The following is a 12,746-nucleotide window of genomic DNA, read 5'->3' as shown; positions in this document are numbered from 1 at the left end:
ATATGATAGTTGAATTGTGGTCCGGCAGCAGACTCAGGCACAGAATGTTCAGGAGCAGTAGCTTCATTGTCTTCTGAAGCTATTGTTGGGTTGGGCTCCACATTTGCTTCGGCGTTGTTTGTGGCAGCCTCAACATTTGCAGACTCAGGCACGTTCTCCTGGAGAACTGCTTCTTGTTGGTGTGGGGGAGTTGGAGCTTGTGGTATCTCTGCATGCTCTTCGGCTGATGCAGCCGGAATGTCATCAGCAGCCTGAGCCCTTGGCCCTTTGCGAAGCCTACGGAATGTAGGCGCCGGTGTAGTTGTAGTGGGTTGGGGCTCATCTTCCTCCTGTGGGCGATCTGCCCACGATGCATCTTGTGTGATTGGCGTCAATGGACGACCAATACTGATCAGTTCGCTTGTCTCAAGCTAAGGAAGGGCTGCATCACCTTGCACATTGTCTTGGAGACCAATGTCTTCAGCAGCGTTGGGTTCGTCTGCTGGAATGTCTTCAGAGTTGGGTTCATGCACAGTCAACTGATGATCTGCATCAGGATAGCGGACGGAGAGGGGTTCAACTGTCAAGGGCTCTGTGGTAGCAGCCCGAGATTTCTTGGTCTTGCGCTTCTTGATCTTGGGTTCAGAAGGAGAGGCTTCAGAATGTTTTCTCTTCTTAGCTTCAGCCTCTGCAGTCCGTGTCTTCTTGTGCTGTGAGGCGGTTGATCAACTCTTTGGCTTCGAGCCAGTCGTTGCAGCGGGGAAGACAATCGGAGCAGTTTCTGACCTTGGCGCTTCAGGTTCAGGCACAGCAGCCTTCTTTTTCTTCTTCGCGGCCATCCTGGGGTCAATGCCGGGACGCCCAAGTGCCTTGCGCTTCTCTGCCTCATTGTAGGCCTGCACGCAGCGATCAGCCAAAGTCTTCATGCGCTCTCGCGAGCCTTGAGCTTCAGCACGCGTCTTCAGAAAGTTCTCTTTCAGCTCGTGCAACATGATCTTGAAGTTTTTCACTTCTTGCACGCTGAGCTTGGCCATGTGCTTCTTGAACTGAGCCTTTTCATAATCAATTTTCTACTTCAGTTCTACAATTCGCTGGGCTATTGCAAGTTCTGAAGCAATTGCACCTTGAAAGGCAACGCTGAGGCCTATGGGACGCTGCAGATCGTTGAAGCTGATGTCCGGTGAGGCAAACCATTCATCGATGAAGTTGTGGATGATGGCGACATCAAACAGAGGCAGATTGTTGAAGATTTCAGCCTCCTCCTTGCTCTTGATGAGCTACTCAAGAGCATCATCTCCAAGATCTTCATCGCTTGAGAGATCAATGTCTTCGCAGCGCAGAATGTCAGCAGCTGTGAGCTCTTTGCCTGTGTGTGGCTGAGGCTTCTTGGCTTCTTGGGGCTTGGACACTCGTGATAAGCCTTCTGACTGCATACTGGCTTCAGGAGGTGCAGTTGCTAAAGGCTTCACTCTTGCGATCTTGGGAGAAGCGGCTGGCTTTGAAGCTTTTGGCTTCTTCTGCTTCGGCTTCGGCGCAGCAGGGGCGTCATCTGACTCAGTATCTGCTGGAGGATCATTCACAGCAGTCCCTTGGACTAGGATGCGAGTGATGAGGCCTGCAAGATTGGCATACGGCCCGATGATATTGGGATCGGCGTCGCGTGTGCCATCTGCCCTTGGTGAGGAGGGACCAGGGTTGAAGTCAAGCCCAAATTTCTTCTTATTTATCTTCGCTGATTGTTGTGCAAACTGAAAGTTGCGCTTGAAGAGATTATCATCGCGGCACCAGAGAAGTGATGACGGATGTGCTTCAGCTGGCTGTGGTCCTCTCACCATGCATGGATAGAAGCCTTGAGCAATGGCTTCGACTCTGGACCTGGGTACGAGATTTTTGTATAGTACGTCTCCCCACGATCTCTTGATGGCGCACTTCTCCGCATATTCCTGAGTGACGAAGCAGTAGTGGAACCATTGCTCTGCCCAATATCTTCGAATCCATTGGATTCATGTCTTGCGCTGACCATATCTTTCTTCAGGATCAGTTTTGTACATCTCTGCCAATTCATCAGGCAGATCTTTGGACGTTTCACCACGTCGCTGTCTGCCTCCCTTCCTTGCTGCTGTTTCTGAAGCCATGAATAACTTGGAAGGCTTCAAGATGTTTAAAGGTTTCAAAGGATTCCTTTTGCAAGAACTGGCTTCAGGAGAGTTGATGTGATGCTGCAAGTACTCTGCAAATGAATGCAGACTATGAGAACCAAAGGATTCTCCCACGGACATGTACCTATGACAGCATTAAGGTGCGAGGGAAGGGGAAGAGGTCATATGCATTCTCAGAAGATTTTGAAGATAAATCGGTTTAGAAGACATAGACCTCATTGTGCGAAGACATTCACTCACAGATAAGAAGTTGGTTCCAGATTTGTACGAACCCACAGATCAGTACAAGTGAGGAATCTAACTACCTTATGAAGCACAAGTGAATATACTAGGCATGTCATGAGATGTAGCGAGATAACTAACTGATGTGAAGAGAAACTCCTTATGGCAGAAAGTGACTGAACTATGGGATCAAAAGAGGCTGTAAAAAGAGGTTTTATTTACCACACTTGGAACTGCTAGACGAAGTGAGAGTTGAGGTCGAGCAGTTCGATCCTCCGTGCCCTAACTTGGCGACGGAAGACACCTACGGCGACGGCGGAGAGAGCGATGTCCGCTGTCGGCGTGAAAACGGCGTCGGAGAGGTTGCGGCAGTGAAGCGCTTCGTCGCCGGCGTCGTCGAGTGCTAGCGGTGGCGCTAGGGTTCGTGCGAGGGTGGAAGAAGGAGATAATGACCGCAGTGAATCGTATATTTATAGGGATAGAGGCGGCACTGCGCTATTACGCAGGTACCCCTGGCGGTTCGCATTTGAGGCACGCGTGGCCAGTTAGAGGAAGATTGGGATTTGTTCCACGTCCCACGCACGCCTAAATTGTCGGGCGGTCGTTCCTGCTTCTCCGGATCTTATGTGGAGGAATGAGCATTAAAAACGGACTTTTATGGTTGTCACTATGTCTTCAGCTGACAAGGACACAGTGAAGACATTTGACAGTTTCAACATAATGCATATGACTTGGAGAGATAGAGTTTGAGATAGAAAGCATAGAGAGGTTAGGGTCCGATCACATTCACTTAGTTCAAAAGATTCAACCAAGAAGACATAGCTATAAGTGAATGTTGTAGAGGACAGAACATCAGTACATATATATCCATATAATCAACGCAGTGAAGATAATCATGAAGACATATTGAGAATGAAGCCAAACCAAATGTGAAGACATTGAGAGGTAACGCCATGAGAGAAACACTTCAAAATGGAACGTTTGGTGGTGGCGCTACCCACCGTATAGGAAGTATTAGACCCAGACACGGCGCACAATTATCGTGGCGCTCCGAAGTCAAATTCCACATTAATGTATTCACACTTAGAATGTATGTCTTCATTGTTTGAGGATATACTCTACTTCGTGTGTTGCACATCTAAGTCCTCAATATGCTTAAGTGTTAGGATGTGTGCCTGATCACAGGACATTTGAGGATTCCAAGATATTTAGCTCACACCGTAACTTGCAAAATCTCTTCTCATCCAAGGGCTTGGTGAAGATATCTGCCAATTGTTCTTCAGTGTTGACGTGTATGATATCAATGTCTTCCTTCACAACATGATCTCTGAGAAAGTGATGACGAATTTCAATGTGCTTTGTCTTCGAGTGCTGAACTGGGTTGTTGGCAATCTTGATGGCGCTTTCGTTGTCACAGTAAAGTGGCACTTGCTTCAGATGAATGCCATAATCCTTGAGTGTTTGCTTCATCCACAGAAGCTGAGCGCAGCAAGATCCAACAGCAATGTATTCAGATTCAGCAGTGGAGAGTGATACACAGTTCTGCTTCTTTGAAGACCAACATACAAGTGATCGTCCCAGAAAGTGACATGTGCCTGATGTAGACTTGCGATCAACTTTGTCACCAGCATAATCAGCATCCAAAAATCCAACCAAATCAAACTCTGAGCCCTTTGGATACCATAATCCTAGAGTTGGGGTGTGAGCAAAATATCGAAGAATTCGCTTCACAGCTAAGTGATGCGACTCCTTTGGTGTCGCTTGAAATCGAGCACACATGCAAACACTAAGCATGATATCTGGCCTAGATGCACATAAATAAAGCAAAGACCCAATCATGGAGCGGTATACCTTTTGATAGAACTCTTTACCATTGTCGTCGGGACCCAGATGATGCTTGGCTGGCATTGGTGTTGTGAAGCCTTTGCAGTCTTGCATACCGAACTTCTTCAGGCACTCTTTAAGATATTTCTCTTGAGATATGAAGATGCCGTTGCGTTGTTGCCGTATTTGAAGACCGAGGAAGAACTTCAGCTCCCCCATCATGGACATCTGATATTGCTCTTGCATCATATATCCAAACTCTTCACTATACTTCTGATTGGTGCAGCCGAAGATAATGTCATCCACATATATTTGGCACACAAACAGTTCACCATCATATGTCTTCGTGAAAAGAGTGGGATCCAGGGAACCAGGTATGAAGCCTTTGCTTTTCAGAAAGTACTTGAGTGTGTCATACCAGGCCCTAGGGGCTTGTTTGAGGCCATACAGTGCCTTGTTGAGCTTGTATACCATGTCAGGATGTTTTGGATTTTCAAAGCCAGGCGGTTGTGCAACATACACTTCTTCTTCAATCTTGCCATTGAGAAAGGCACTTTTCACATCCATTTGATATAGAAGTATTTATGATGATTTGCGTAGGCCAGCAGAATGCGTATGGCTTCAAGCCTAGCCACGTGAGCAAATGTTTCAGCGAAGTCAATGCCTTCCACTTGAGTATATCCTTGAGCAACGAGACGAGCTTTGTTTCTGACAACTTGACCATGCTCATCTTGTTTGTTGCGGTATATCCATTTAGTGCCTATTATGTTGTGCTTCCCGTGGATCAGGACGCTTAACCAGTTCCCATACATTATTCAGCTCAAACTGTTGAAGCTCTTCTTGCATAGCTTGAATCCATTCAGGTTCCATGAAGGCTTCTTCAACTTTCTTGGGTTCTGATATTGAGACGAATGCGAAATGCCCACAGAAGTTTGTTAGCTGAGTTGCCCTTGAACGAGTGAGTGGACCAGGTGCATTGATGCTGTCAAGTATTTTGTCAATTTGTACTTCATTTGCAACACGAGGGTGTGTGGGGCGAAGACTTTGCTCTTGCTGATCTATGTGGTCATTTGAAGGTATATCTTCAGGCTGAGCATTGTCTTCATGTGGATCAGGTGCTGAGATGATAAGTTCTTCTTCAGGATGAGCTTCAGAAGGTACAATTTCTCCAGTTCCCATAAGCTTGATTGATTCATTTGCTGGAACTTCATCTAGCACATTTGGCAATTGCTCTCTTTGTGATCCATTGGTTTCATCAAATTGCACATCCACTGTTTCAACCACTTTGTAGTGGAAGAGATTGAAGACTCTGTAGGAGTGCGAATCCTTTCCATATCCAAGCATGAAGCCTTCATGTGCTTTTGGTGCAAACTTTGAGGTGTGGTGTGGGTCCTTGATCCAGCATTTTGCGCCAAATACTCTGAAGTAACTGACATTTGGCTTCTTGCCAGTTAGGAGTTCATAAGATGTCTTGTTCAGAAGCTTGTGAAGATAAACACGATTGATTGTATGGCATGCAGTATCAATGGCTTCAGTCCAGAATTTTCTTGGAGTCTTGTATTCATCTAGCATTGTTCTGGCCATCTCAATGAGTGTTCTGTTCTTGCGTTCGACGACGCCATTCTGCTGTGGCGTGTATGGAGCTGAGAATTCATGTGTGATGCCCAAGGTATCCAGATATGTATCAAGGCCAGTGTTCTTGAATTCAGTGCCATTGTCACTTCTGATGTGCTTTATCTTGGCGCCAAAATTGTTCATAGCTCGATTTGCGAAGCGTCTGAAGACATCCTGCACTTCAGTCTTGTAAAGGATTATGTGCACCCAAGTATATCTAGAATAATCATCAACAATTACGAAGCCATAGAGGCAAGCAGAAGTAGTAAAAGTTGAGTAGTGAGTGGGACCGAAAAGATCCATGTGAAGCAGTTCGAAGGGTTGAGTAGTGGTCATGATTGTCTTCGAAGGATGTTTTGCCCTTGTCATCTTCCCTGCTTCACAGGCACCGCATAAGTGATCTTTCTTGAACTTGACGCCCTCGATGCCTATGACGTGCTTTTTCTTCGCAAGAGTGTGGAGGTTCCTCATGCCAGCATGCCCAAGCCTTCGATGCCAAAGCCAGCATTCTGAAGCTTTTGCAAGAAGACATACTGCAAGTTGTGGTCCTGCTGAGAAATCTACCACATACAAATCACCTTTCCTATACCCTTCAAACACTAGAGATTTGTCAGATTCCATTAGCACCAGGCAGCGATATTTGCCAAACATTACAATCATATTCAAATTGCAGAGCATTGAGACAGACATTAAGTTGAAGCCAAGGGATTCAACAAGCATGACTTTATCCATGTGTTGATCCCTTGAGATTGCAACTCTACCTAGACCCAATACCTTACTTTTACCAGTGTCAGCAAATGTAATGTGGCTCTTGTCGGATGGACGTAAAGTTGAGTCCATGAGAAGGCTTCTTTTGCCAGTCATGTGATTTGTACACCCACTGTCAATAATCCATTCTGAAGACTTTGAAGTCACTGGTGTCGTACCCTACAGTGCAGTTAGGGGGATAGGCTTCACAAAGAGTGTTGTGAAGCATAAACATTTGACGAACCAGTGGGTTATGAAAACTTAGATCCAGATTAGGACTAATGGTGAGAGTAGCATGCGATTCAGGAACGAAGTACATAATGATGCCATTTGGGCAGTTTATCTTGCGCCCCACAAGATTTTTATTGTGCCCAGCAATAGCATCAGAAGATTTTGTTTTTGTGCTGGAGACCTTTCCCTGCAAAAGAGAGTTAAGCTTTCTTAACCACCCACATCTTCAAGGGTGGCTTAGAAGCTATAAGTCTAAGTGCAGCATCTGAGAATTTTGGCTTTGAAGCCTTAGCAAACAGTCTAGCAGGGGGACAATAATACTCATAGGCATAAGCAGAATAATTCTTGGTCATATGAACATGACGGTTCGATGAACTGCTCTCATATTCATATGCCTGAGTATGGTTTCCCTGCAAAACATTTGCGTTAGTGTGACTCAGGTGAGTCCTTTGTCTGTATGAAACCTTTGGACCATATGAAGCCTTTGGTCTGAGGTTTGTCTTCTTCAAGTGAGGTGTCATGAAGACATTCACAGGAAGATTTTCCAGACATGTTTTCGGAACCCAGATCTTCTTCATAGGCGGTCCATTCCTGCAGTTAGTACCAATCTACCTGGCAAACACTTCACCATTCTGATTCTTAAACAGTTTATAGTTTGCATCAAAGGATTCATCAATGATAATTGGGTTAGCACAAGTGAAGCCAGACAGATTGGATGGATCTACTGAGGATTCCTTTGCAGCAACCCATATGGTTTTGGGGTACTGCTCAGGTCTCCAGTAAGAGCCATCTGCATTAATTCTCCTCTCGAACCCAACACCCTCTTTCCTAGGGTTTCGGTTCAGAATCTGCTTCTTAAGGACATCACATAATGTTTGATGCCCTTTCAGACTTTTGTACATCCCTATTTCAAGCAATGTCTTCAACCTAGCATTCTCATCAGCAATAGCAGTGGTATCCTCAGCAGAGGGGTTAGTTGCCACATCAACAGTCGAAGATATTGGAACAGTAGTAGCAGTGGAACATTCAGCAACAGAAGTAGCATTATCACGCTCAATGCATTTAAGACATGGTGGTTCAAATCCTTCCTGAGCGGGACTGATCTGTTTGGCGCGAAGTGACTCGTTTTCCTTTTGAAGATCTTCATGAGCCACCCTCAATTTCTCAAGTTCTTGCTTCCTTAGAAGATAATCATAGGAAAGCTTTTCATGAGTTGTTGAGAGAGTATCATGACGATCTTCAAGTTCCTAATACTTAACGTGAAGGTTTTTTATGTCTTCAATTAAGGATTCAGATCGAGTAATTTCAGCACCCAACAGATCATCGCTTCTGTCTAACAGTTTTTGAATATGTTCCATAGCTTTCTGTTGTTCAGTTGCAATTTTAGCAAGTGTTTTGTAGCTAGGTTTTGAATCACATTCAGAGTCATCCTCACTAGATGTTTCATAGCGAGTAGTGCGTGTGTTTACCTTGGCACCGCGTGCCATGAAGCAGTAGGTAGGAGTGGAGTCGTTCTTGTCGTTTGCGTCGGTGTCGGTGATGCAGTCATTGTCTTCAGTGTTGAAGATGGACTTGGCGACGTATGCTGTGGCCAGACTCGCAATGCCAGAATCAGACTCCTCCTCAGACTCCACCTCTGCCTCCTCAGATGCGGACTCCTCTGAATCCATCTCCTTTCCAACAAACGCACGTGCCTTGCCAGATGAGCTCTTCTTGTGTGATGAAGACTTGGACGAAGACTTTGAGTGTTTCTTCTTCTTCTTGTCGTCAGAATCATATTCCTTGCTCTTCTTCTTCCTTCTGTTCTCATTGTCCCACTGTGGACACTCAGAGATGAAGTGCCCAGTTTTCTTGCACTTGTGACATGTTTTCTTCTTGTAGTCATGAGCAGAAGCTTCATCATTCCTTGAGCTTGATCATGAAGATTTTCTGAAGCCTTTCTTCTTAGTGAATTTTTGGAACTTCTTCACTAGCATTGCAAGTTCTCTTCCAATGTCTTCAGGATCATCAGAACTGCAGTCAGATTCTTCTTCAGATGAGGAGACAGCTTTTGCCTTCAAGGCACGAGTTCGCCCATAGTTTGGACCGTAGATATCTCTTTTCTCAGAAAGCTGAAACTCATGTGTGTTGAGCCTCTCAAGTATGTCAGACGGATCGAGTGTCTTGAAATCAGGACGTTCTTGAATCATCAGGGCCAGGATGTCAAACGAACTATCAAGTGATCTCAGCAGTGTCTTGACGATTTCATGTTTGGTGATCTCAGTGGCGCCGAGGGCTTGAAGCTCATTTGTGATGTCAGTGAGCCGGTCAAAGGTGTGCTGGACATTCTCATTGTCATTTCGCTTGAAGCGGTTGAAGAGGTTGCGAAGAACACTGATTCTTTGATCTCTCTGGGTTGAGATGCCTTCATTAACCTTGGAGAGCCAGTCCCAGACCAGTTTGGATGTCTTCAAGGCACTCACACGGCCATACTGTCCTTTGGTCAGATGACCACAGATGATATTCTTGGCAGTAGAGTCCAGTTGAACGAACTTCTTGACATCAGCAGCAGTGACACCTTCTCCAGCCTTGGGAACGCCGTTTTCGACGACATACCATAGGTCGACGTCAATGGCTTCAAGATGCATGCGCATCTTATTCTTCCAGTAGGGATATTCAGTTCCATCGAAGACGGGGCAAGCAGCGGAGAATTTGATTATCCCTGCAGTCAACATAGCTAAAACTCCAGGTGGTTAAACTGAAGGGAGCACCTCGCTCTGATACCAATTGAAAGTGCGTTATATCGACTAGAGGGGGGGTGAATAGGCGATTTTTATGAAAGTCTTCAAAACTTGGGAGTTATGAAGACAAACAGTGAAGATTATGCCTATTACTAGGCAAGCCATGGTCAAGTATTCAGTATAGTGAAAGCACAGAGGCAACAGCTTCAGTGTAATAAAGATCAGGTAGGAAGAAGTTATGAAGCCAAACAGATCATACATTCACGTTGTGAAGACAAAAGATAAAGCAAGCATGCAATGGCTTCACAATGAATAACTGTAAGTAAAAGGAGGTGAAGATGAAACCAGTGACACGTTGAAGACAATGATTTGTTGGACCAGTTCCAGTCGCTGTGACAACTGTACGTCTGGTTGGAGCGGCTAGGTATTTAAACCAAAGGACACACAGTCCCGGACACCCAGTCAAGGACACTTAGTCCAAGACACCCAGTCCTCACCGTTTTCTCCTTGAGCTAAGGTCACACAGACCTCGCCCAATCACTCTGGTAAGTCTTCAAGGTAGATTCCCAAACCTTCACAGACTTCGTTCACCGGCGATCCACAATTTCTCTTGGATGCTCAGAACGCGACGCCTAACCGTATGGAGGATGCACAGTCCTCAAGTGTAATAAGTCTTCAGATCACACAGACACGAAGACTTAAGTGATGCCCAATTTACTCTGGCTCTGGGTGGTTAGGGCTTTTCTCCTCACTAGGAATTTTTTTCTCAAAGGCTTCGAGGTGGGTTGCTCTCAAACGACAAAAGCCGTGCACTGAAATCTGAGCAGCCAACCGTTTATGGTTGTGGGGGGTGGACTATTTATAGCCACTTGGCAACCTGACCTGATCTGTCCGAAATGACCCTGGGTCACTAAGGAACTGACACATGTACCAACGGTCGAATTTTGAACTCACACGGCAACTTTACTTGGGCTACAAGTAAAGCTGACTTGTCTAACTCTGGACAAGATTTTCTCTCAAAGTCTTCGCTCGAAGACATAGGATTTGAATTAGGCATCACTTCAGTCATTCTGACTGGTTCTCTTAGACCCCACTTAACAGTATGGTGATTCCTATGACACAACATAAATGAAATAAAACTATGAAGGTTCTAAGTCTTCGAGTTCCATAAGCTTCATAGGGAGTCTTCTCATGTCATTGTCTTCAATATGAATATCTTCATAAACCACCATTGTCTTCAATGTCTTCGTACATTTTTAGGGGTCATCTCTGGTAATAAAACCGAATCAATGAGGGACTTCTACCTGTGTTTTCCTACAATTCTCACAAACACATTAGTTCCTCAACTAGGTTTGTCGTCAATACTCCAAAACCAAATAGGGGTGGCACTAGATGCACTTACACATATCATACAAGACGCTCCAAGCAAAACACATATCATGTGACGAATAAAAATATAGTTTCAAGTAAAATACCGATGATCATTGGAAGAAAGTGGGGATGCCACTCGGGGGCATCCCCAAGCTTAGTTGGTTACTCATTTTTGGATAATATCTTGGGATGCTGGGGCATCCCCAAGCTTAGGTTCTTCCATCCTTCCTTCATCCATCGTAAGATAACCCAAAACTTGAAAACTTCAATCACACAAAACTCAACAAAACCTTCGTGAAATCCGTTAATATAAGAATAATAAACCACTACTATACGTGTTGTATCAAACCAATTCATATTTTGTTTTTGTATTATATATACTGTATTCCAACTTTTCTATGTCAAAAATTCATCAAAGAAAACCATAGAGCCATCAAAATAAGCACACAACACAAAGAAAACAGAATCTGTCAAAACAGAACAGTCTCTAGTAATCTGACTATTCCGAATATTCCTGTAACTCCAAAATTTCTGAAAAATTAGGACAGCATGAGAAATTGGTATATTGATCCGCTACAAGTGGAATGGGTATTTTATTGCTCTCTGGTAAAAAATGAAAATTAATTTCGTGAGCGTAAAAGTTTCTGTTTTCAGCAAGATCAAACAATTATCACCCAAGAAGATCCTAAAGGCTTACTTGGCACAAACACTAATTAAAACATAAAAAACACAAGCATAACAGTAACATAATTGTGTTAATACACAAAAACAGGAAGCAAAAAGCAAAAACAAAATTTATTCATTGGGTTGCCTCCCAACAAGGGCTATAGTTTTACGCCCTTAGCTAGGCATAAAGCAAGGATCTTAGTTTTGTCATCCTTCTTCTTAACTTTCTTAGAGGTATTTTCATCATGAGGCTTTGTAAACACAACATAAAACATGTTATCCATAGAGGCCTTAGCAATACTAAGTTGGTTTTCATCATACCCCTTTTGATTTCCCGCAACAATCCAAGAGTAATGTTGATTAACATTATTGAAAACCTATTGGGTTATATCCAAATTGGGGCTTCCTTCTTAAGATTCTCATCAAAAATTTTATTGTCCCCAAGCGAATGTCTTAAAGCATAGTCACTATTGTAAATAATTTCATCTACCAAGGTTTTTCACGATTCATACCATAAAAGTCAAAGATTTCCCTAGCTTCCCGTATTATGTAGTCAAACTCATTCATAAGAACAAGAGTGGCCAACTTTTTAGCTCTAGGATTCTTTATAACGGGGAGCTCAAAAAACAATCTTTGCAAGGTAGGATGGATACGAATAAATTTTCTTTCAAGTTTCAAAACTAGTGCTAAAATGGCATTCGCATAAGATCTAGTAGTGTTAAGTATAGGGGCATCATCAAGACTAAGCTTCCCAACACAATTGAAAAATTCTTGGATACGTTCTTTTCCCATAACGTTCCCTTGCCCCAAAATAAAAGTTTTGGCATCCAGATTGCCCGTACGTCCAATTTTAGGAGTTAGGCCATCATCTGTTGGTGCCATACTGAAATCACTCATGATTGCAAGCAAAGGATAGATCTGACAAGAAAACAGCAAACGAAAAAGAGAGCTGAATAAAACGGCAAATTTTTGTGAAGTGGGGGAGAGGAAAACGAGAGGAAAATGGCAAATAATGTAAGTTGTGAGGAGATGGGATTTGTGATTAGGAACCTGGTATATGTTGAAGATCCTCCCTAGCAATGGCGCTAGAAATTCCTTTTGATGTCGCTTGAAGCTATGTCGGTATTTCCCCAAAGACGAAGGGATGATGCAGCACATCGGCAGTAGGTATTTCCCTCAGATATGAAACCGAGGTTGTTGAACCAATAGGAGA

The sequence above is a fragment of the Triticum urartu genome, chromosome 5 (genome assembly GCF_003073215.2).
Source record: "Triticum urartu cultivar G1812 chromosome 5, Tu2.1, whole genome shotgun sequence".
NCBI classification, from domain to species: Eukaryota; Viridiplantae; Streptophyta; class Magnoliopsida; order Poales; family Poaceae; genus Triticum; species Triticum urartu.
This window is presented reverse-complemented; position numbering follows the sequence as displayed.